Source organism: Muntiacus reevesi, chromosome 5 (genome assembly GCF_963930625.1).
Source record: "Muntiacus reevesi chromosome 5, mMunRee1.1, whole genome shotgun sequence".
NCBI classification, from domain to species: Eukaryota; Metazoa; Chordata; class Mammalia; order Artiodactyla; family Cervidae; genus Muntiacus; species Muntiacus reevesi.
Window position 1 is genome coordinate 22,999,737 of NC_089253.1, and position 26,154 is coordinate 23,025,890.

Genomic DNA, 26,154 nt, shown 5'->3' on the forward strand with positions numbered 1-26,154 from the left:
TAGATTTGGTGCTTCTCTCTTTTGTTCTTGGTGAGTCTGGCTAAAGGTTTGTCAATTTTATTTATCTTCTCAAAGAACCAGCATTTAGTTTTATTAATCTTTACTGCTGTTTATTTTTCATTTATTTCTGCTTGGATCTTAATAATTTCTTTCCTTTTACTAATTTTGCAGCTTTCTGTTTTTCTTTGTCCAGTTATTTTAGGTGTAAAGTTAGGTTGCCTATTCGATGTTTTTCTGGTTTCTTGGGGTAGGATTGATTTGCTATAATCTTCCCTCTTAGAACTGCTTTTGCTGCATCACATAGGTTTTGAGCTGTCATGTTTTCATTGTCATTTCTTTCTAGAAATCTTTTGATTTCCCTTTTGATTTCTTCAGTGACCTGTTGGCTATTTAGAAACATGTTGTTTAATCTCCATATTTTTGTGCTTCTTATAGTATTTTCTTGTAATTGATATCTAGTCTCATAGTGTTGTGATCAGAGAAGACGCTTGATATGATTTCAATTTTCTTAAATTTACTGAGGTTCGATTTGTGACCCAAGATGTGATCTATCTTGGAGAATGCTTCATTTTCACTTGAGAAGGTGTATTTTTCTGCATTTGGATGGAATGTCCTGAAGATATCAATGAGATCCATCTCATCTAATGTATCATTTAAGACTTGTGTGTCCTTATTAATTTTCTGTTTTGATGATCTGTCCATTGGTATGACTGGGATGTTAAAGCCTCCTACTATTTTTGAGTTACTGTCATTTTCTCCTTTTATGTCTGTTAGTGATTGTCTTAGGTATTGAGGTGCTCCTATGTTGGGTGCATAGATATTTACAATTGTTATGTCTTCCTCTTGGATTGATCCCTTCATCATTATGTAGCGTCCTTCCTTATCTCTTGTAATCTTCTTTTTTTTAAGGTCTATTTTGTCTGATAAGAGGATTGCTATTCGTTCCAGCTTTCCTTTGCTTCCTATTTGCATAGAATACATTTTTCCATCCTCTCACTTTCAGTCTATGTATGTCCTGAGGTCTGAAGTGAGTTTCTTGTAGATAGCATATATATGGGTTTTGTTTTGATCCATTCAGCCAGTTTGTGTCCTTTGGTTGGAGAATTTAATCCATTTACATCTAAAGTAATTATTAATATATATGTTCCTATTGCCATTTTCTTAATAGTTTGGGGTTGATTTTGTAGATCTTTTTCTTCTATTTCTTGACTATGTAAGTCCCTTTAACATTTGTTTTAAAGCTGGTTTGGTGGTACTAAATTCTCTTAACTTTTACTTGTCTGAAAAGCTTTTTATTTCTCCATCAATTTTGAATGATATCCTTGCTGGGTACAGTAATCTTGTTAGTAGATTTTTCCCTTTCAGTACTTTAAATAAATATATCCTGCCATTCCCTTCTGGGCTGCAGAGTTTCTGCTGAAAGATCAGCTGTTAAGCATATGGGGTTTCCCCTGTATGTTACTTGTTGCTTCTTTCTTGCTGCTTTTAATATTCTTTCTTTGTGTTTAGTCTTTGTTAGTTTGATTAGCATACCTTGGCATGCTTCTCCTTGGGGTTATCCTGTATGGGACTCTGGGCCTTTTGGACTTGATTGAATATTTCCTTTTCTGGGTTGGGGAAATGTTCAACTATAATCTCTTCAAAAAAATTTCAAACCTTTCTTATTCTTGTCTTCTTTTGTGACACCTATAATTTGAATGTTGGCACATTTGATATTGTTTCAAAGGTCTCTGAGATTGTCTTCAGTTCTTGTCATTTTTTTTTACTTTATCTGCTCTTCAGAAGTTATTTCCACCATTTTCTCTTCCAGCACACTGATTCGTTCTTCTGCTTCATATAGTCTGCTACTGATTCCTTCTAGAGTATTTTTAATTTCAGTAATTGTGTTGTTTGTCTCTATATGTTTATTCTTTAATTCTTCTAGGTCTTTGTTAATTGATTCTTGCATTTTCTCCATTTTGTTTTCAAGGTTGTTGATCATCTTTACTACCATTATTATGAATTCTTTTTCAGGTAGTTTCCTATTTCCTCTTCATTTACTTGCACTGCTGTGTTTCTAAATTGTTCCTTCATTGGTGTGGTATTTCTCTGCCTTTTCATTATTTTTTTTAACTTCTTGTGTTTTAGGTCTCCTTTTCCCAGGCTTCAAGGTTGAAATCTTTCTTCCTTTTGGTTTCTGCTCTCCTAAGTTTGGTTCAGTGGTTTGTGTAAGCTTCGTGTAGGGTGAGATTTGTACTGAGTTTTTGTTTGTTTTTTTTTTTGTTGTTGTTTTTCCTCTGATGGGCAAGGCTGAGTGAGGTGGTAATCCAGTGCTGAAGACTGGGTTTGTACTTTTGTTTTGGTTGTTGTTTAAATGAGGCTTCCAGCACAGGGTGCTACTGGTGATTGGGTTATGCCTGGCCTTGAATTCAAATGGCTTCCGTTGTGCGAGTTCTCGCTATTTGATACGCCCTAGGATTAGTCTGAATTTGTTTTTGCTGACTGTATAGAGCTTCTCCATCTTTGACTGCAAAGAATATAATCAATCTGATTTCGGTGTTGACCATCTGGTGATGTCACACAATTGTACTCATCTCACACGCTAGTAAAGTAATGCTCAAAATTCTCCAAGCCAGCCATCAGCAATACATGAACCAAGAACTTCCAGATGCTCAAACTGGTTTTAGAAAAGGCAGAGGAACAAGAGATGAAATTGCCAACATTCGCTGGATCACCGAAAAAGCAAGAGAGCTCCAGAAAAACATCGATTTCTGCTTTATTGACTATGTGAAAGCCTTTGACTGTGTGGATCACAATAAACTGTGGAGAATTCTGAAAGAGATGGGAATACCAGACCACCTGACCCACCTCTTGAGAAACCTATATGCAGGTCAGGAAGCAACAGTTAGAACTGGACATGGAAAAACAGACTGGTTCCAAATAGAAAAGGAGTATGCCAAGGTTTATATATTGTCACCCTGTTTATCTAACTTATGTGCAGAGTACATCATGAGAAACGCTGGGCTGGAAGAAGCACAAGCTGGAATCAAGATTGCCAGGAGAAATATCAATAACCTCAGATATGCAAATGACACCACCCTTATGGCAGAAAGTGAAGAGGAACTAAAAAGCCTCTTGATGAAAGTGAAAAAGGAGAGTGAAGAAGTTGGCTTAAAGCTCAACATTCAGAGAACTAAGATCATGGCATCTGGTCCCATCACTTCATGGGAAATAGATGGGGAAACACTGGAAACAGTGGCTGACTTAATTTGGGGGGGCTCCAAAATCACTGCAGATGGTGACTGCTGCCATGAAATTAAAAGACGCTTACTCCTTGGAAGGAAAGTTATGAACAAACTATACAGCATATTAAAAAGCAGAGATATTACTTTACCAACAAAGGTCCGTCTGGTCAAGGCTATGGTTTCTCCAGTGGTCATGCATGGATGTGAGAGTTGGACTGTGAAGAAAGCTGAGCGCAGAAGAATTGATGCTTTTGAAGTGTGGTGTTGGAGAAAACTCTTGAGAGTCCCTTCGACTGCAAGGAGATCCAATCAGTCCATCCTAAAGGAGATCAGTCCTGGGTATTTATTGGAAGGACTGATGCTGAAGCTGAAACTCAAATACTTTTGCCACCTCATGCGAAGACTTGACTCATTGGAAAAGACCCTGATGCTGGGAGGGATGGGGGGCAGGAGGAGAAGGGGACAACAGAGGATGAGATAGCTGGATGGCATCACCGACTCAATGGATATGAGTCTGAGTAAACTCCGGGAGTTTGTGATGGACAGGGAGGCCTGGCGTGCTGCGATTCATGGGCAAAGAGTCGGACACGACTGAGTGACTGAACTGAACTGACTGAATTGATATATCAGGAATTGGGGATTAAAATATAAACACCACTATGCACAAAATACACAATCAACAAGGACCTACTATAAAGCATAAAGAACTTTACTGAATATCCTGCAATAACTTATAAAAAAAAAAGAACCTTGAAAAGAATATATATGTATATATGTATAACTAAATCTCTTTGATGTATACATAAAACTAACACAACATTGTAAATAAATTATATCTCAATAAAAAAAAAAACCCACAAAGTTGAGAGACTTACTGAGAAACACGCAGTGATACATCAATAATATAGTTTTCAGTCAGCTAGTTTAAGCCTTTTTACTCAAATGCCACCATTCTCTTCACTAGACCATGTCCAAATTATGATCAAAAGAGTCCTCTAAATTCTTTCAATGTAATATCACACTGTGGTTTGTTGATAGGTATGTAAAGGGGCCCAGCTATTTCATAAATAGCGAACAATAAACAAAGTTGAAACGGAAAAGCTGACTAGCCATGGCAGGGAACACTGACTCTAAAGCAAGGGCATTGATTACTGACCTTGGCAATTCCATTTTCCTCTCACCTTTCATCATTTTGCTCACAACTGCATCCTTTTAGATTTTAAAGTCTATTACGAATTCATGCTGCAAAGAGGTTGTATAATGGCTTAGAAACTATATTAGGTCAGAGAAAAATTATTTTTTCTAATGACCCAAGATAATATGAGGGATAAGTGTGTTAAGCTTTTATCATGAAAACACAGGTACAGCTGAATTTTCACTGAAATTGGGGGAAATGCTCACTCTTGTCTTTTTACCCAAGATTGACTATGAGGGCAAAAGAAGATCAAGACTGGCAAACACTATTGTCAGAGAAATTCCAGGGTCCAAGCAGACAGAAAAGTTCCCTGTTAGGAGTACACCAGATCCTTCTCAATGCTCATATCAAAAGTGGTCATCCCAGGGCACCAGGCCTGAGCACTTGTCTCATGCATCCAGCCTGGGCTGGTGATCTGTTTCACCCTAGGTAATATACATATGTTTCAATGCTGTTCTCTCAAAACATCCCACCCTCGCCTTCTCCCACAGAGTCCAAAAGTCTGTTCTGTACATCTGTGTCTCTTTCTGTTTTGCATATAGGGTTATCATTACCATCTTTCTAAATTCCAACTAATAAAAATAAATGGAAAAAAAAGGGGGGGGGGGGGTCAAAGCCAGCACAAGCAACAAACCCATGGCTCCAAGAGCACAAAGGTAAGTGAAGCAGGGACAGAAGAGCATGGCAAAGATTAGGGGACGACAGAACTTTGACACGCAATGCCACATTTGCACACTCCCACTTCATTCATATAATTCAGTTCCTTCAAGAGGAATACAAAGATGAATCAGAAGATGTTTTTCAACTCATACAAATAAAAGGGAAAAAATTAAAACAACCTAACAGCCACAAATAGTGGACTGTTTTTATTACTTCTATCCTCATGACAGGATATTCAGCAACCATCCCCTTGATGTTGACAAAGCAGTCTCAGAATATAGAGAAATGCCTTTGATGTGATGCCTAGCATTTTTGAAAAGGTGTAAATATTCTCACAGTGATATCAACTGCATTTTTTAAAAAAAGGGGGTAACAGAAAAAAGGCTGGAAGGAAATACATTAAAATATGTGTTATAATATTAGGCTGGTGGGGTTAGAAGGATATTCTTTCTGATGCACATTTTGTCTGTATTTTCTATTATATTTGAAGTAATCATGTTACTTCAGTATCAGTAAAAACACTACATTACACAACTTTTACAGACCTACTAGCATCTGTTGCATCCGCTGAGACAGAGCTGAGCCCCTCTCTGAAGCAGACTTTGTATCAGCTGGAGCCAGAGAAAGGTGTATGCCAACGGAATCAGATCAACGGAGATCTCCGTAGGTTCAGAGGCGATCCCAGACTACCTTAGAGAATTCCTACCCTCCAGTGTCATGCCTTTTAGAGAAGGATTTTCCTCTGTTATCCCCTGCATAGGGACTCAATAAAGCTAAACATGCTATACTATTGCATCTTTTGGTTTTATACAACAAAAACAGACCCAGTTAGCAATGATGATGTTGGAGACTTTTAAGAGATCTTGGTACAGATCTTCCCCAGAACACTGGGTTTTCCCCTATCTAGAAAATCATCCAGCAGTGGTCATTGTTTCTTTATGTTTTTTGGTTTTCTTTTTTTAATAAAACTAAAGGCAGAGTGGGCTTCCCTTGTGGTGCTAGTGTTAAAGAACCCGCCTGCCACTACAAGAGAGGTAAGAGACCTGGGTTAAATCGCTGGTTAGGGAAGATCCCCTGGAGGAGGGCATGACAACACACTCCTTTATTCTTGGTGGAGAATCCCATGGACAGAGGAGCCTGGTGGACTACAGTCCATAGGGTCACAAAGAGTTAGACATGACTGAAATGACAATTTAGCACACATGCAAAGGCAGAGGAAATATGTGCTTTAAAAAACAAACCTGAGGTTTCTAGAACATGCACCCTTCCCCGTAAACTTAGGGCCTTCCATTCACCTCTGATGTCATCCCTTTCCCATCAGTCCTCACCCTACTCCTCCTCACCTCCTTGATCTTTTAACCCTTTTTCATCCTCTGTGTTACTCGAAATGTTTATTTTGAACAAGTCTTTTAACAATCCACAAGCTAAGAGGTTTATTCCAGAGCGTGATTTCTTCACAAATAACGTTTTGCTGCAAAAACCATAATGTTAATAGAGAAGCAAACAAAAAAGTCATCTGAAATAAGCAGCACACTTAGTGATTTCATTGATTTACATGCAGAAGTAAACTCCTTTCCCTGTCATAGACCAGTAGCAAACATCTGCAGAACAGTATTGGTCCACACACCGCACTTTGAGTTACATTGCTCTACTCCTTCCCACTGGCCTGCAAATTTTATTTCAGTAACAAATTCATGGGATAAAGTGAAACAGGATAACAGATCAAGGAGAGGAGGGAGGGACTAGAGTTTACAGGGGAGAATTGCATTAGAAAGTGACACATAAGTTGGTAAGAAGCAGCCAGTCAAGCAAAGATCTGGAAAAAGAATTCCCAGGTAAAGAAAATAGTTGATACAAAGATCCTCAGATGGAAAATGAAAGTTAAATAAAAATATAATTCAAAAATATACATGCACCCCAATGTTCACTGCAGCACTATTTACCATAGCCAAGACATGGAAGCAACCTAAATGTCCATCAACAGAGGAATGGATAAAGAAGATGCAATATATATACACAATGGAATATTATTCAACCATAAAAAAGAACAAAATAATGTCATTTGCACAGACATGGACGGACCTTGCAGTTATCTTACTTAGAAATAAATCAGACAGAGAAAGACAAATATTATAGGATATCACTCACATGAAATCTAAAGTAAAAAAATAATTATATAAATGAGCTTATTTACAATGCAGACATAGATTTTAAAAACAAACTTACTGAAGTGGAGACATGTGGGTAGGATGGATAAACTAGGAAACTGGGATTAATATATACACACTATTATATAAAAAATAGATGATCAACAAGGACTTTGTTGTTGTTGTTCAGTTGCTAAGTCATGTCTAGCTCTTTGCAACCCCATAGACTACAGCATGCCAGACTTCCCTGTCCTTCACTATCTCCTAAAGTTTGCTCAAACTCATGTCCATTGAGTCAGTGATACCATCCAACCATCTGGTCCTCTGTTGCCCTCTTCTCTTGCCCTCAATCTTTCCCAGCAACAGGGTCTTTTCCAATGAGTCAGCTCTTCACATCACGTGACCAAAGTATTAGAACTGCAGTTTCAGTATCAGTCTTAATGAATATTCAGGATTCATTTCCTTTAGGATTGACTGGTTTGATCTCCTTGCAGTCCAAATGACTCTCTAGAGTCTTCCCCAGCACCACAGTTTGAAAGCATCAATTTTTCAGCACTCAACTTTATTTATGGTCCAACTCTCACATCCATACATGAGTACTGGAAAAACCATAGCTTTGACTAGACAGATCTTTGTGGGCAAAGTAACGTCTCTGCTTTTTAATATGCTGTCTAGGTTTGTCACAGCTATTCTTCTAAGGAGCAAACATCTTATAATTTCATGGCTGCAGTCACTGTCCAAGAAAATGAATTCTGACTTTGTTTCCACATTTTCCCCATCTATTTGCCATGAAATAGATCATCCTTACTATATAGCAAAGGGAACTCTAGTCAATATCCTGTAATAACTTATATGAAGAAAAGAATGTTAGAAAGAATGAATATATGTATAACTGAATCACTTGCTCTACACTTGAAACTAATACATTATAAATCAATTACACTTCAATAAGGACCTTCCCAGGTGGCGCTAGTAGTAAAGAATCTGCCTGCCAACTCAGGAGACATAAGATACTTGGGTTCAATCCCTGGATCTGGAAGATTCCCTGGAGAAGGGAACAGCTACCCACTCTAGTATTCTTGCCTGGAAAATTCCATGGACAGAGGAGCCTGGTGGGTTACAGTCTATGGGGTCACAAATAGTCGGACACGACTGAGCAACTTTGCACACATGCATGCAAACTCCAACAAAATTGTTTTAAGTAAAAATATGTTAGAAATTTAAGTGCTAAGTGAATTTTGGAAGTCACCTAAGCAACAAGATCAGTATCCTAAAGAGAGTGTTATAGAACACAAGTTTCACAGGATGTTAAGCAGTACTTCATTCGGTCAAGTAAATTTGGGAAAAGTTGAGCTAAGTAAGTTTAAATTGTTTAAAAAAAAAAAAACATTCAGCAAGCTAGTAGGCATTGGAAATCTTCATGTGTTCCTTGGAGCCTAAGTTGAGACACGCATCCAACACCTAATATTTACAAATGAGTATACTGAGGTTCAAAGCCAATGACTTGACCCACATTCAGTGGTGTGCTGGTGAATGTTTAACAATCAACTCTCCTCCTCCCTCCCACCCCCAAAGTACACATCCTGTGATGGGCGTCCTCTAAGGTGGACTTCATGGTTCCCATCTTTGGGTGTCCATGCTTTTGTGTGTGCTCATCACCCTGAATGTAGGTAGAATCTGTGACTGCCAAAGCTGACGAGATGTCACTCTGTGATTAGCTTACAGAAGACTCTGTCCTACTAGTAGACTCTCACTGAAGTCTCTTCATCTTCCCAACTGATTTTTTAAAAGTGGGCATGTGGGAGGCCCACAGGGTTAGGAGCTCAGGGTGGTCTCCAGGAACTGAGAGGAGCCTTTAGCTTCTGACATCCAAAAGAAGCCAGGGCCTTCAGTCTTACCGCTGCAAGGAAATGAGTTCTGGCTATAATTTAAGAGAGGCTGGAAACAGCTTCCAACCCTGTTGAGCCTTCAGATGAAAACACAACCCAGCTGATAGCTTGATTGCAAACTTGGCAGACCCTGAGCAGACTGGGATAGAACGCAGCTACCCTGTGCTGGCTCCTGACCCACAGAAAGTGTAAGATTATATATATATAAATAATATAGTTTAAGGCAGTAAGTTTAAAAAAATTAATTTTATAGCACTTTATCCCTAATATAGACATATACAGGTACACAATTCTAACATAGCCTTACTGCTATAAAGGATCTGTGCTTAGTCGGGTTTGACTCTTTGCGACCCCATGGATTGTAGCCCACCAGGCTCCTCTTTCCATGGGGATTCTCCAGGCAAGAATACCGGTGTGGGTTGCATTTCCTCCTCCAGTAGGCCATTAGGGAAAAGGAATACAGGGAGAATGAAAAGGAGCAAGACTTTCTCCAAAATCATCTGAAATAAGCATCGAGTCCTCCTGGCTCCAGCTTGAGAAGCTTCTGGTGGAAGGAGTGTGAGATTCAGATTTAGCTCTTATCTTCAAGGCCCTCCATGTCTACATCCTGGGGGGCTTTTGTCTTCTTTTTTGATTTGGGCTGTGGTTCACTAGTCCTGGTTGGCTTGGGAGGGGCTTCTGCTTCCACGGCTGTTTTCTCTTTCTGGGCAAGTCAGATCTGTGGCAGGAGTTTTCTGCGCTTCTTCCCAGACAGAGTAATGTGGGCACGTGCACTGGACACCCACTACTTGAGGTGTTGCCACGTAATCAGTCCTTTGTCTATCACACCTCCAACCATCCGAGGTTTCAGTTGCCACTCCTGGTTCAACACTCGCCACTGCTTGAACAGCTTCTTCAGCTCCGTTCACGGCCAGTTGATCTTTCCACCCGCAGCACCCATAGCGGCACTATGGCTGTGTAGTGTAGGATGTGTAGTACTACAAATAATAAAATACACCACAGTCTTTATTACAAACGCTACATAGCCAGTTGAGTTTCACAGAATACTTTTGTTGATTTTCTCTGAATTCCTGAATCCATAGCCAAACTGTGGTTGCAACTGATGAAGAAGTAAAGTTCCAACATGAATGTTGGTTCATATTCTTATTTAATGAGTAAGATAAAACAACAAAGCCATATTTCAAAACTTCGTTCATTTTATGCTGAGAGATGTTTTTCCTGATTTGGAAAATAATTTTTAAAGCCCAGAAGACTATTTCCTCGATTTTTTTGTACTATTCACAAGGTAACTACTACAGAAATGAAAAGCTATTGCATTTGCTCTATTATTAACACTTCCTTCATCACTGTGTTTAGTCTAGCTCAGGAATCAATAAACATTCTGTGAACAATCAGACAGATATTTTAGGATTTGAATGCCATATATATCTGTATCAGATATTCTCCTCTGTGTGTGGTGTGTTTTTGTTGTTGTTGTTGTTTCTTTTTTTAGTTTGTTTGTTGTTATAGCCTCATAAAAATGTAAAAAGCATGCCTAGCTCTCTAGCTATGTAAAACCAGTCCTGGGCTGGTTTTGTTTCATGGTTTTGTTCTATGGTTTGTCAAATCCTGATCTATACAATCAATAAAACAATAAATCAAATACATTTTGATTTGTATCATTTGCCAATTTCTGTGTTGTAACTACTTACAGAATGGCCAATTTCAAGTTACTGACATGATGGCAGTACATGTGAAGTCGGGAAGAAATGCACAGTAGCATACCACTTGTCTTAGCCTGCTCAAGCTGTCGTAACAAAATGCCATAGACTGGGTGATGTGAGCAAAGAAACTTATTTTTTCACATTTTTAGAAGCTGAGAAGTCTAAGACCAAGGTGCCAGTTGACTTGGTTTTTGATGAGAGTTTTCGTGGCTTGCAGGCAGCCAGCCCCCTTCTCTCTGTGACCTCATGCGGCAGAGAGACAGAGAGAGAGTGCTAGGTCTCTGCTGTCTCTTCATTTAAGGACACCAATCTTACCCTATCAGGACCCCACCCTGATGACCTCATTAAACCTTAATTATCTCCTTACCTATCTCCAAATGCAGCCACATTGGGATGCAGGCTTCAATGTATGAACTTGAGGACACATTTCAGTCCAAAGAACCATTACACAGCAATTCTATCACACAGATGGAAGATCATAGGCAACAATAGCAAAATATAGAAAGATAATTAGGAAATGATGAGGTTTCAGTATTCATTATGTTTGTTTTAATATAGTTGTCTTAATTGTACATTTGCATCATTTAACATGGGCTATATTAAACTGGCTGTCAAGATGTCTGAAAAGTTCATGACATGTTCTCACAAGCCAGTCCAAGCAAATTCCAACCAGTCCCAGCACACCACTGCCAAAGCAAGTGAGTTCCAGAGCTGGTTCTAGAACACATATTTTTGTTTAATCCAGTGTTCTTTTTTGCCCTTCAGCACGTTGCCAATACAACCTTGTCAGTACATGTACCACCTGAGTAAGAATGCTGAAGAGACAACATTTAAAATCATAATAGAAGTTTTCTAGATGTAAAAACGTAGATTCATATATTAACACATGCCAATCAGGATTAAAAAGAAACTTATTACAAGACAGTTTTCAGTAGGGAGGGGGGATCGGGATGGGGAATACATGTAAATCCATGGCTGATTCATGTCAGTGTATGACAAAAACCACTACAATATTGTAAAGTAATTAGCCTCCAACTAATAAAAATAAATGGAAAAAAATAATAAAGGTGGTGAATTCAAAGCAAAACAAAACTTTTGCAATAGAAAAAAGGAAAAGAGTACCTACAATGGAAGGGCTGTTAAAAGGAGCATAGACTCTCACAACAGCAAGAGAAGTCAGAACATGAAATGTTACATTTAATGGTTTGAGGGACGATCACTGTCAACAGGAATTACTAGCTAAAATACACTATTATATTCCCAACAAAAAAAAAAAGGAAATGCAATCAAACTATTGTGCCAAATAGGTTGGTTTTTTTTTTTTTTTTAATTTCCTCAAGCTTTAAAAGGTTTGGAGACTAATAGATTTTAATCCCACATCCTATAAATCCCTGACTTATTATGCACACAATCCTTGTACTAATTGACTCTTTGCTTTCTTGCCTATCCAGAATATTCTTGACAATATTTTGATTAAGTATTAAAGAAGTATTATGGGACTTCCCTGGTGGTTCAGTGGTTAAGCATCCCCTGCCAGTGCAGGGGACACAAGTTCAATTCCTGGTCCAGGAAGACAGATCCCACATGTTTCAGGGAAGCTAAGTCCACATGTGACGACTACTGAAGTCCGTGCCTCAAGCAGTGCTCCACAATAAGAGAAGCCAGCTGAATGAGAAGGTCCCATACTGCAACCAGAGATTTGCTGTTGTTCAGTTGCTAAGCCATGTCCGACTCTGCGACCCCATGAACTGCACCATGCCAGGCTTCCCTGTCTTCCTCTGTCTCCCAGAATTTGCTCAAACACATGTCCATTGAGTCAGTGATGCCATCCAATCATCTCATCCTCTGTTGCCCCCTTCTTCTCTTGTCTTCAGTCTTTCCCAGCATGAAGGTCTTTTCCAATGAATAGTGCCAGCTACTAGAGAAAGCCCACACATAGCAACGATGACCCAGCGCAACCAAAAATGAAGAAATAAATAAAGCTATTATAAACCAGTATCTTCCCAAATACCTATGTATTGCAATCAATAGAGGACACATTATAAAACAATTGGGGGCTTCTCTTGTGGCTCAGATGCTAAGCAATCTGCCTGCAATGCAAGAGGTTCCATCCTTGGATCAGCAAGAACCCCTGGAGACGGCATTGCAACCCACTCCAGTATTCTTGCCTGGAGAATTACATGGACAGAGGAGCCTGATGGGCTACAGTCCATTGAATCGCAGAGAATCAGACACGACTGAGTGACTAACACACACTCTAAGACAATACACCCAACAAATGTTGTATATCAGAATTTGGGAGCAATGGACCCCAAGAAACTATATTTTTAAAAAATGCTGATGGCGACTCCAATATAACTAGGCCAGTATCTGCTGTCAGACAATATTTGAGAACTCTTAGTATAAATGAAAAAAAATTACTCTAAAGATCATGCAGTTCAGCAAGCTCAATATTTCATATTCCTTTTCTGGGGGTCCTTTTCAATCTTATCTCTATCAAACTTTATATTTTGTTTCAGTCCTGTGGACAGTATGAACAAAATGTAATTTCACTAGTTTTCTTATAAAACTTAATAAGGCAAAACTGTAAGCATATGCTATTCCTCCAAACTGTTTCCAACCTTTCCTTTCTGTTTCCTTTGCAAATTCTTGAATTTTTTTATCTCCTTTATCAAATTTGCTTTGATAAGGAATAGATAAACTTATTCACACTAACACAGACGTGACTAACATGGGGGCAACCTCAGTTTCACTCTCTCAAATATGAAACTCCATCTCATCAACAAATCCTATCAACATCATGACGTGTCTATCCAAGAAGCCAACCGCTTCTTGTGACTCTTTGCAGTAGAACTCTAATGAGGCCACCAGCCTCTTGTGCATAACTTTTATAATAACATCATAATGGATTTTCTTGGTTATCCCTTTGCCTGCCGTCACTCTCTTCTCAATATACACCTCAATATGACATTTGGAAGCTATAAATGAATGTGTCATTCTTCTGCTGGAAACTCTTCAATGACTTCCAATTTTACTAAGAGTGAAATCCAAAGTCCTTACGTACAGTGGTCTACAAGGATGCTGCATGATTACCGCTCTGCTCACCTCCTACCCCATCCCCTCTGCCACATGCTTCATCTATTACTACAGAACAACACCTTCCCTGACCAACCTATGTAAAACAGCACGCACACGTTCTATCTCCCCACTATTTCTTCCTGCTCTACTACATTTCTTTTTCAGGGCACTTGTTACTTCACATATTGTATCTATTATTGTCAGTCTCCTCCACTAGAAAGTAAACAGCAGGAGAGCAGCAATTTCTATTCCTTGCTTTTGTTCCCTACAGCTTCCCAGTAGCTGCCAGTGTCTAGTATGTGCGGTAGTCATTAAATAATTGTTGAATATAAATGATTGAGCAAGAAGTAGTTTTTGTCACCTTTTGACAGGCATTTCTCTCCACCAACTGCCTACTTGCTCTCTATCGACCCCAGATGGCCACCCTTCAGCACACTGGATTCCTCTCAATCATGACTGGCTTCATAATTTGTGGGGCCCAGTAGCAAAAGGAAAACACGGAGCCCTGTGTTCAACATTACTATTAAGAATTTCAAGATGGCAAGAGCAGAGCAGTAAACCAAAGGTGAAGGCTTACTAAAGGCAGGATGCCGTGTTTGCTCACCCATGAAACCAGCCTCCTTTCAGTTCCCTGTATCTACCACACTTGCCCTTCTCCTGGCCCTGCAGGCTGCCTGACCCACCTTCCCCCTCTCCCTAATGCAGAGGTCCCAGCCTGTCTCTCCTGAGTTATATTAGATCCTCTTGCATTTCCATTATGTATTATCTCTTTCATAACACCGTCATATTGTTGACATACTGTGTTGATTTTGGTCTTCTCTGCTAGGCAGGTAATGTAGCTCCTAATGTATTATTTAACTGCATTCCTACCACAGGACCTAGAACCCAGTAGGTACCAATAATTCCTTGTTAAATTGACTAAAATGAGAAACAACTTGCTAGTTGCAGAATTTTAGATACTAGAAAGTGAGGTTTGCAAGGTATCTTGATCATCAGGGAATCTCCCAGGCCATGTTAAAATTGGCTATGGTTGGAAGAGACTAGGACTCAAGAAGTCTATTGGGCATTTCTGCCTCAGGTCTAGGAAGGTGTGGACACAGGACAGAGTAAGTCATCAAAACTAATACAGCTTGGGCAACCGTGGCAGTGACGCACGTAAAAAGAAGACAAACAAGATGCTAAAAATTTAGGAAAATGAAAGCCTGAGAAGAAGACATTTAAAAATCAAGAGTATCCCCAAGTCATGTTGAACCTGGGACTGTTCTGGTGGCATCCTGATTAACATACAGGTGGAAGCCATAACAGGCACCCAGGCAGCAGGAGCTCCTTGGCAGTGATGGTGTCATGATTTAGTAAAGAGTGCTAAGGGGAAAGGCCCACATAAAATTAACACAGGTGTCCCAACCAAAGCCCAGTGCATTGGGGTACCAAGGATGGTTTGAATTACAAACAAGAAAGAAAGGTGAACTCCGGCCCTGGGAATTAGAGAAATTCTTTGGCACTTAGAGAGTAACTAGAACACTGAGAAAATAGGTGAAAACTAGGTATTCCATTTCAGAAACCTGATGCTAGAACATCAAGATCAATTCCAGATCCCAACCACCAGCTGGTGTACACATGTTGGCTCTGAGCTTGAATGGGGCTGGGGCTATAGACTAAGGTCTTCAGGGTCCTCACCAATACAAGCATGCAGAAGGCAGAGCTAAAGCAAGTGGGTCTTCCAGGCTTCCACCCAGGTGAGTCCCAGAAAATTCATCTCATCAAGTAGATTTCAATCATTTTAAGTTTCCAACACTGCAATGTAACAGACACTTACTTAACTATCTCGATACTCATTTCCAATTCCTCCCTTGCCTATCTTCTACTAAAGAGTTTGAAAAAGGTGACAAACAGTCACTTTTTCAACATCCTTTGCAGCCAGGGGTGGACGTGTGATACAATACTTCCCAGTGAGACAGAAGAGCTTGACTCTGTGAAGGCTTTAGGAGAAGTATTTTCTATCCCCATTAAAGGCACAGACCTAGTTGCCACTTATGCCTTCCTTTTACTTTGAACAAGAATGTGATGTCTGGAGCATGGAAGTCATCTTGCAACCATGAGATGAGCCTGAAGATTAAAACAAAACATACTAAGGATGCAAGGAAGGAAAATAAGACAGCCTAGATCCCTGACAGCATCATTGAACCAGCATGCTGACATCCTGCTATGTGAGAAAGAAAATTTAAAACACCTTATTACAACAAAAAGAACATCCATGGAGCTCACCAGGTTCCTCTGTCCATGGAATTCTCCAGGCAAGAATACTTGAGTGGGTAGCCAGCCATTCCCTTCTCCAGGGTACCAGCCCAACCCAGGGATCAAATTTGGGTCTCCTGCATTGTAGGCAGATTCTTCACCATGTGAACCACCAGGGAAGCCCAAAAACATTCACTTATACCATCAGTTCTGCAGTTACAGAAAGCAATACATGCAACATTAGAGTGTTTCTAAAACGACGCACATGGGTAAGAGTCAGGCACTGGAGTCTGAGCTCAAACTGAGTCTCTTTGCATCTTAGTATGTGATCTTGAGCAAGTTTCTCAATCCCTCTCAACCCCTAGGGCTTTTTACCTAGGTTCTCAATGGAAAATAGAAATTATAGTGGAACATACATTATATAGTGGGTGAAGGGTTAGAAAGAAAAACTAATAAGCTTTTAGAACAGTACCTAGAATATGTTACGTGTTCAGTGTATACTGGTAATTACGACGATAGTGCTAAGAGAATAAAATTAAGTTTCATGAAAAGAGACATCACCGCTAGCCCTTCCCTGTTTTTATTAGCCACAGAGTAGTCCTACATTCTTTCTAATACAAACTATCCATAGCCTTCTCTTTTTGTATTACATAATTTGTTTTTTCTGTGCTAGCATCTAATTCATATATGCATTTCAAAATGGAGAGGGATGGAACAGACATTGACTGCTTAACACCAAGAGACTCTTCAAACCAAGATCATCTTTCCCAAAACAAAACAAAAGTGTCTACAACCTATTGCCTTGATGATTGAACCTCATTATTATCTTCCAGATTTCTTGGACAATTGCAATAAGATAATGTAATCCTCACAGCATGAATTTGTGGCTCACAAATTGATAATCCTATGAGCCCTGATGCAGCTGGCAGAATAGGATGCTTGCAGCTTGCTCAAAATCAAGGTACGTTAAACCCTAACTATAAACAAGTTAACATTATTCAGTTGCCAATACAAAATATCACGTTTCATCTATTTTATTCATGAACTTAATGGCCCTTTAAAAGACCTAGTTCCTTTTTATTCTGTTATTTAACTACCAACAAATATCACTCCCCACACCAAGCATGAAAGGCTTCCAGTGTCTATCTTCCACTACAAAAAATTAGTCAGAGCAACTGGAGACACTTCCATTTTCAACAGTAAGGAACAGTAAATGTCCTGATAACTGCCTACTTCATAACAATGAGTAATGTCAGATAAAATATAACAAACCCATTTCATCAAATAAATATCTGAGCTTGCAAGGACAGAACAAAATTTGCAGGCAGCAAAAGGAAGAGGGAACTAAAAACCATAGATATGAAAGATTGATGACCACATAACCATCAGGTTTTACTGTTCAGGCAAGAAGAATTAAGATTTTCACAAGATTAGAAACAAAATCCTTAAATAAAGCTTGCACTCTTAAAGAACCACACATGAATTGGGGAAAGTATGGGCTGAAAATTAATCTGCCCACCAGAAAAGGAAGACAGATCTGGAATGCACCTCTCTTGTATGTATAAAAAGATACTCTGAATTTGTTTAACCACAGGCCTATACTGACAGTTACAGATAAATCTATTCATCTTTGTAGCATGGGATAGATGTTACAGGCTAAATAGTAACAAAAAGTGGCCTCAACCAAGTAGTTTTAAAGCCTTACCTAGAAGAAGCAAAAAGTCCTGTGCTATTCAGTAAGGATACCACTAGCCATAAGTGACTAAATCAGATTTTTCTATTAAAATTTAATTTAAAGTTCAGGTTTTCAAATTAGCCACATTTCAAATGCTCAACAGCCACATGTGACTAGTGGCTACCCTACTGTACAGCAGACATAGAAATTATTTCCATCATTGCAGAAATTCCTGTTGAAAAGTGCTGGTCTAAACAAGCATACTTTTAAGCCAGGCTTCGTAAGATTCTCATAGCTAACTAGTACTGAAAACGAGTTCACAATCCACAATTACAAAGAGAAAAAAAAAAAAAAAGAGGAGGAGGGGGGAGGAAAAAAAAACAAGGAAGCAAGAAACTGTGAGAGTAAGCAGAAAAATAACACTGGAATAAGGCTAATAACAACTTTGGGTTATAGAATTTTCCAATGTATATGACAAAATACATAAATTTTAAATGCTTTTTTAACATTGAAAAAGAGCTCAAAAATATAACAAATTAAAAAGATGCTATCAAAAGGGGTCAGGGAGATTTTAAAAAGAATTAACATAGCTTCTGAAAATATAAATGTGTACCTATAAATATATATGATATATGTGTATGATCACTGAAGTTGTAAACTCAGTGACTAAAGAAAGAATCCGTTCACAGGCAGATATCCTTTGGGCTGGGAGGACCAAGTACAGAACACTGGACCACCAGAGGATTCCTGGCCCCGGGGAATATTAACAGGTATAACCAACCACCAAGAATGCAACACAGCACTTTTCACAGAAAGTACAGAAATAAAGAGACATGAAAGGCAGACTGAGAAAATATAAGCAGAGTTGCAAGGGAGAGAAGTGAGAAAGAGCCAATACTTAAAGAGAAAGCTGAATATTTTCCAAATTTTATGATACTCACCAATTCTCAAATTTATTGTATTAATTACAATACACTATTATAATTAATTATATTGTAAATTAATACAATTTAATTGATACCATACAATTAAGGCAATTTCTTTATAATTATATAAAGAAATTCACACCTGGATACTTCATTTTTACAATGAAAAACATCATTATTTAATCATCATTTATAAAAAAAAAGATCAATCCTTATAAAACTTCAGATAACCAAAGGAGACAACAAGATTACACAGAGCAGTCAGACTGACAAGCATCACCCACAAGAGAACCTGACAACCACAGCAGCAGACCTGGCCACATCAACAAAGACGAAGCTGGCAAACTGGAATAATAGCTTTAAAATACAGAGAGAAAATAACTGACAACTTAGAATTACACACAGAGGTGATTATTCAAGAATAAGATTGAAATAGTCATTTTCAAACAAAGAAAGACTAATATGTTTACCACTAATAGCCCTCACTGAGGAAATTTCTCATGGATACCCTCCGACAAAAGAAAAGTAAGCCAGAACAAAAGACGGGCAGGAAGGAAAGAATGGTGAACAAAGATCTTGTGGATAAATCACATCAACAATAGCTAGGCAATATAATTAGCTAGGGTAATAACCAAACAAAGTAGAACTAAAATTCTGAAAAAAAGTAACATGAAAGAGATGGTTGGACTTCAAGGATTCTAAGTATGGTCTATTCAGAAGAAGGACAAAAATAATAATGTTAGATTTTGGGATACTCAGTTTGGATGTTAAAACTTTAAGGATAACAACCAGAAATAGAGAAATAAAGGGGACAATGTCAAAGTCAGTGAAGTAAAAAACACATACTAGGAGTGATAAAAACCTAATTCTGAAGAGTAACTTTTCTAGGGGGAGGGAGAGGCCATGTCCATTGGAGTGGTACAATGCCTCAATTAAATAAGAGTTGTATTTCCTAAAATGGATGTTTGTTGCATGCTTACTTCTTTTAATTTTGTGTTTTTTCATTTGTCTAAAACACTAAATTAAAAAATATGCCTCAATTAAAAAATAGCTGCTGTACAAAGAAATATTAATAAAAACCTCACAAGAAGAAAGTTCTTTAAAGTTTACGAAGTAATACTATTCCCTCTGCCTCATTTGATCTTCACAACAACCAGAAAAGGGAAAGTAAGACAAGTTTCATATTCTGCATTTTGCAAGTAAAGGCAAGTGAAAGTCGCTCAGTCATGTCTGACTCTTTGCACAGTCCATGGAATTCTCTAGGCCAGAATACTGGAGTGGGTAGCCTTTCCCTTCTCCAGAGGATGTTTCCAACCCAGGGATCGAACCCAGGCCTTCTGCATTGCAGGCAGAATCTTTTCCAGCTGAACCACAAAGGAAGCCTCCATTTTGCAAACAAGAAAACAAAAATGACCAAAGTAGCGAATCCTTTTCCCAATGTCACACACCCAAAAAGTGGCAGAACTTGTCCTCAAACTCATGATTTTCAACTGTAATTCAGTGTCTACCCAGAACACAATACTACCTGGCACCTGTCAAAAAATTTAAAGAATATTTTATAGAATTAGCAAGTTCCACAGAAATTGTGTTTTACATGAAAAAAAAAAATCTGACTATTAACATAAGAATATACTCATAGGGAATTTAAATAAGTCTTATGTACAGGGATCTTCACTGAAGCATTATTTATAGAAGTGAAAATTGAAAATGACCTAAATATCTCACAATATACAAGTGCAGAGAATAGTATATCTGTGTAACACAATGCTGCACAGTCATTATAGATTATTTTCTAAAAAAACATTTATATCTTAGGAAAATGCTAATAATATTAAGGGGAAATATGGTATTAAAACTATAATATCCGTTTTATTCAAATATAGATGTTGATATAAAAACTGGCAATAATGATATAGTATGCATATTGAAAGCCTAGACATAAATGTACCAAAACATGAACAGTAATTATATCTATGGTGGAGGGGCTGAAATTATCAATGATCTTTATCTTCATTCTCTAAATTGAACACATATTGCCACTCAAACTGAGTAAAATAAAATTGACAAACAAATTTTAGAACTCCCTATTTACAAAAGCATCAGCAACATTAAATATCTTATTCCCCCCGTCCACCCATAGTTAAACAGTGAAAAGTTAACATGCTAAGAGGAACAGAAACTCAAAGAAAATAAAACAGATCAAAGATGATGATAAAGCATTTCTGAAATTGAATCATATGAGGTCAGAGCCCGGTCCTCATTATTACTGGGTCCTAAACAAATAGGTTAACTAGCCTCAGATATGTAACTGAAAACCAATCACAGAAGACCCCAATTCCCCGTTTCTGGTTAACAACACTATTAGCTGAATATCAAAAAGGCTGCCCTTGCAAAAGGCACTCCAGGCAAGTCACTTCCTCTCTAACAGGTGTCTGTGCCACTGACAGATCAAATGGTATCTCAAAAAGGGCAAACCACCCAACCACAGAGGTAAATCATATCTTCAAATTGTGAGAGGGCTGTAACCCAAACTAGGACGAATTAGGGACCCTTCCTAACCATCTACAGTTCCTAAACTCAGGCATGCATAACAGTTTTCTTATAGAATATGTCTGTTCAAAAGAGTCTCTTCTGCTGACTCCTAAAGAAATATGTAATATCATTTTAAAGTTCAATTCACAAGCCAACATCCAATACTACAGGCTGTCACTTCCCCAAACGTGTGTGTACCCATCATCTAATATATTGTGACGAGCTTCTGATCACTCCATTTAGTTCTGTACCGGCAATCTCTCAAATACCTATTCAGCAGGTCACTAGAGGTCTTGCTGAGGATGGAGAAATTTTAAGATCTTCAATCTTGTTTTCAGGTATAATGTCCCTGCCATCAAAATAAAATGGTTAACGGTTTTTCCATTCTTTTTCTGTTAGAGAAGTAGTGAATGGAGAGAGGAATGAAAGCTGGAAGCTAACATATTAGGTGATTCCTCCCTTTATTTAAATCAAACGTCCTTCCCATATCCTTTATTCAAGGCCTCTCCTGTTCCCCTCTTCCTCGCCTGCTTCCCTTTGGCACTGCAAGCCTGAATCTAAGATTCATGATTCAGGGGGAAAAAAAAATAAGTTTGGAACTCAGAAAAATCAGATGAATCTAGGTGAAGTCATTAGAGTGGATTTTCCAGAGACAACCCTGGAAGGTCAGGCTCTTGCCCGTGGACTCAGATCTCATTTAGGTTTTCCTGTTGCCTTTGGGGAGTCACAATGATGGTGGTGGTGATAATGATGATGAGGGAGAGGAGAAAGATGTAGAGAAAGAATTGATATGAGCTGGGAAAGTCAGCAAAGATTAACCTCTGAAACAAAACACATTTGTTAAACAAATGCCAAAGGGATAAAAATACAACTGTGTCAAAGGAAGGCACCAAGACCCAACTATGATATGAAGTTTAAATTAAGCTTAACTTTGGCATTTATTGACAAAACCCCTGTCTCTACCACCTTCAGTGAATGTCAGAGAGGTACAATGCAACAAGCACATCCCTGACATCCAAATAAGATGTTTATGGGGAAGAAAACGGATCTGTACTTCAGTGCTCCGTTTCTGAAACATTAAAGTCAATACTTACAAACATACACATGATCAGAGGATGAGAAAGGAACATTAGCTGAGTCAGGTGATTCTAATTTAACCTGTGTTGCACTAACCCAGGGAGGGAATCTATTTTCTATCAGATTCCAAGAACTCATAAGAGGTAGAGAGCAGAGTGGGGGTGGGGGGGGAGGCAAAATGTTCAGGATAACATATTAAAGATAACAACTTGAGAGCTTTTTAATTTACGAAAGGGCAACTGTACAACTAATTTGTTTTTAAAATAAATCACTGGAACACACAATTCCTCAATAAACATTGCAGACAACACAAAATATAAACCATTTCATGCTCTGGCCAAAGAGAGAAATAAGAAAAGTGGAGGAGGGGAAAGTGGAGAAAACCATAAATTAAAGAAGGAAAAAGGAAGAAAGGTAGAATGTGTGGATACAAAAGAGAGGGAAGAAGAAAGAATTGTAGAGAGAGAAAAGAAGGTCAGAATAAAATCAGATGGGAGGCAGACTCTGTTGGTTGTCAGGTAAATATATTAATTAATTAAAACTGGTTTTGCCAACCCCAGCTTTTCATCAGTGGACACTCCCTGTTATTACTGCCCTTTGAAATGCTGATTAGGTCTTCAGTATAGAGTCATTCATCTAAAGTCCCTGTGCTCTCCAAAGGTTTTTGTTTGTTTGTTTGTTTTGTTTATTTTTTCTGTTTGGTTTGCTTTTGTTTCTTTTGGCTCTGAATGGGCCATATTTCCTCTGGCCAAAGTACTCCAGGAAATTGCAGAAGGAAACGGTTCTCTTAGCACCAAGACCAGAGGTTGCCTAAAGCTGTAGTTCTCAGTCCTGGCCACATGTTAGAATCACAGGGAGAGCCTTAAAAAAAAAAAAAAAAAAAGACTTCCCAAATAAAATACTGACGTCCCTGTCTGCTCTGAGCTAATTAAACCAGAATCTCCAAAGAAAAGCCTCCAACAAGAAAACCTTATGTGCTAGGTGGAAAACATCTTTCTATCCCCTCAAGAATGTATTTGTATCAGGGCTTCTAGAGTATATGTATATATACTCTAGATTTTATAATTATAAAATCATATTTATATATATAGTGTATGTGTGTTAGTCACTCAGTCATGTCTGACTCTTTGTTATCCCATGGACTGTAGCCTCCAGGCTCCTCTGTTCATGAATGCTCCAGGAAAGAATAATGGAGTAGGCTGCCATTCCCTTCTCCAGGGGATCTCCAGGGGATAACCAGGGCATCAAACCTGGGTATTCTGCATTGCAGACAGATTCTTTACCATCTGAGCCACCACGGAAGCCCAGTTCTGCAAGGAATCAATGAGTTTCTAAGAACCAAGTTCAGAGGCATGTGTTTCTCTGCAGAGATTTATCTACTTGACTTTTGTAACATGTGTGCAAAAGGAGCCAGCCCACTGAGGAAGCTAAGCTGCAGCAGGAATTGTGCATTCAATGACCCCTGAAGCACAGCTCAGCTTCACCCCCTCTTGTGCAGCACTGCCTGGCCCACATCAGCAACTCAGCACCTTCTAATGCCTTTTATCTGCTCATCTTTGTCCACGACATGAACTGTTCCAGAGAAAGTGCTATGGTTTCAAGGGCACTAAACTGCATAGTACTAAAAATCCAAACAAACAAACAGTCTTTTCTGAACTGTAAAGTGTAAGAAAATTGTACTTGAAACTGTCAGGGGAGTGTGTAATTTCCTCAGTTCTATCTTGTCTCAACAAAAATTTGAAGCAACAGATGGACTAATGTTACAGCCCCATGTAATTTCTTCAGACGGATCAGTTTACAGCTCCATGTTACAGCTCAGTTTTATTTAGAAAGCAAAGGAATATACCTATTCAAGGCATGAGGGCAGGCTGACCCAAAAGACACAAGGAGAAGAGCAGTCTCAATCCTTCTAGGCTTCCTGGTTTTATACATTTGCCTCCTCATCCCACCTCCCCGTTGCCCCACTGTCCCCAAGCCTGCCCTAGGCTATCCAGGGGGGCTGTTTGTTTTATCTGAGGTCCTCACTCCAGTCCTCAGACCTTTCTTTGTTTTATTTTCATGGGCTTTTCCCTTTTTTGTCTTTTGGCCACTGCCATTCTGGACTCATTTTTCCTATTCTAACTACCTAACAAAACTGACCTTCTGCCTTCTGGATCCATTGGAAGAATCCCAGAACCTGAGAGTGGTTATCCCTGAGACAAGCCAGTTCTGAGAGAACCACAGCATTATTTGCACATACTCCTCTTTGTATGTATGTATAGGAGTATGCACATACTCCTGTTTGCACATGGGCCTCTTTAAGTGTTAACAGTAGAGTGGAGGAATAAACAGGCATGAAGATCAGTATCAACCCTGGACCTGGGGTGAAGATTCTCAACAGAGGATGTGTGAGAACAGACGTCATGTCGTCACATATTCCTTTATTCTGCAGTTTGGAAATGAGTTTGGTTTACTTTGGTTAACAGTCATGAGTACTTTGCTCCCTGCTAATATAAGACATGGTCTCTGCCCTGTAGGAGGTGGAAAACTAAGTAGAAAAAAAAACAGAGATAGAGAGGAAACGGCTGAGTCAGGCTTTCCCAAAGTAATCATGAGAGCTTTTCGAGCTTCAGTTGGAGAAGTCCTATGAGGTTGGTCAGCAGGCCAGTGCTGACACAGTGAATTACTGCCTTGTAAGAACTAAACCAATGGGCATAACATTTTTCCTACAAATGTCATTTAAAATAACTGTTGATCCTAAACCTTCCCCTCACCTACTCCCTTGTGCTCCTTCATGAAAGGAAAAATACCACTAGCATTGATTCTCCTACCTTCCACCAAAGAGCACGTGTTCATCCTTGGCACAACGCTGAGAAGGGACATGTTACAGGCCACCAGAAGACGATGACCCACAGGACTAACAGCACCTGTTATTCTAAGACAGGGAAGGCCAGCGATGCAGGCTGGCACACAAAAACCAGCAGGATGCAATTATTTAGAGCAGGGGTCTTCAGGTGAAGCAGACCCATTGTCTTCACTTAGCCATCTGATCTTGAGCAGGATATTTAATCTCTCCAAGCCCGGGTTTCTCCTCTGTCAAGGATGTATGAGATTATTCAGTTCAAAGGAGCATACTGGATACTTTATAATTTAATTATGAATACAAAGTACTCAATACAATGCCTGACACAAAATAAATGCACAATTGATTTGCTCATGCAAGAAATATTTGAGTATATAGAAGGTGCCAGGCAGTGTTTTGGGGGCTAGGACTAGCAGCATAATATACCCAGTTCCTGACCCCATGTTGCTTACCATCTACTGTTAAGGGGTAGATGTTTTAGATGGTGATCATTACAAAGACAGAAATATAGATCAATGGAACAGAATAGAAAGCCCAGAAATAAATCCACGAACCTATGGACACCTTATCTTTGACAAAGGAGGCAAGGATATACAATGGAAAAAAGACAACCTCTTTAACAACTGGTGCTGGGAAAACTGGTCAACCACTTGTAAAAGAATGAAACTAGAACACTTTCTAGATGGTGATCATTGCTATAGAGAAAATGAAGATAGAGAAGGATGACAGGGAGCAGGGATGACATGCAATGTGAAATAGACCTTATTGATATGATAATACGTGAGGGGAAAAAAACCTGGAGAGGAATGGGAATGAGTCACACGGAGGAAATAACCATTGCCGAGGCCCACAGTGAGAAGCTTCTCTGGTCTATTTGCATATCAGCAAGGAGGTCTGACTGGCAGAAAGAGAAAAATGGTGGGGGCAGATGAGGAGGAGATGTGATCTAGGCAGTAAGGCATCAGTGACTA

The 26,154-nt window shown here is 39.0% G+C and overlaps 1 protein-coding gene and 1 pseudogene across 2 annotated transcripts in view; both read right to left on the bottom strand.

Moving 5' to 3' along the window:
* Positions 1-26,154, bottom strand: part of NELL1 (neural EGFL like 1) — a 994,502-nt gene that overhangs the window by 594,930 nt on the left and 373,418 nt on the right. The window lies entirely within an intron of this gene.
* Positions 9,687-10,055, bottom strand: LOC136168670 (uncharacterized protein C11orf98-like; annotated as a pseudogene).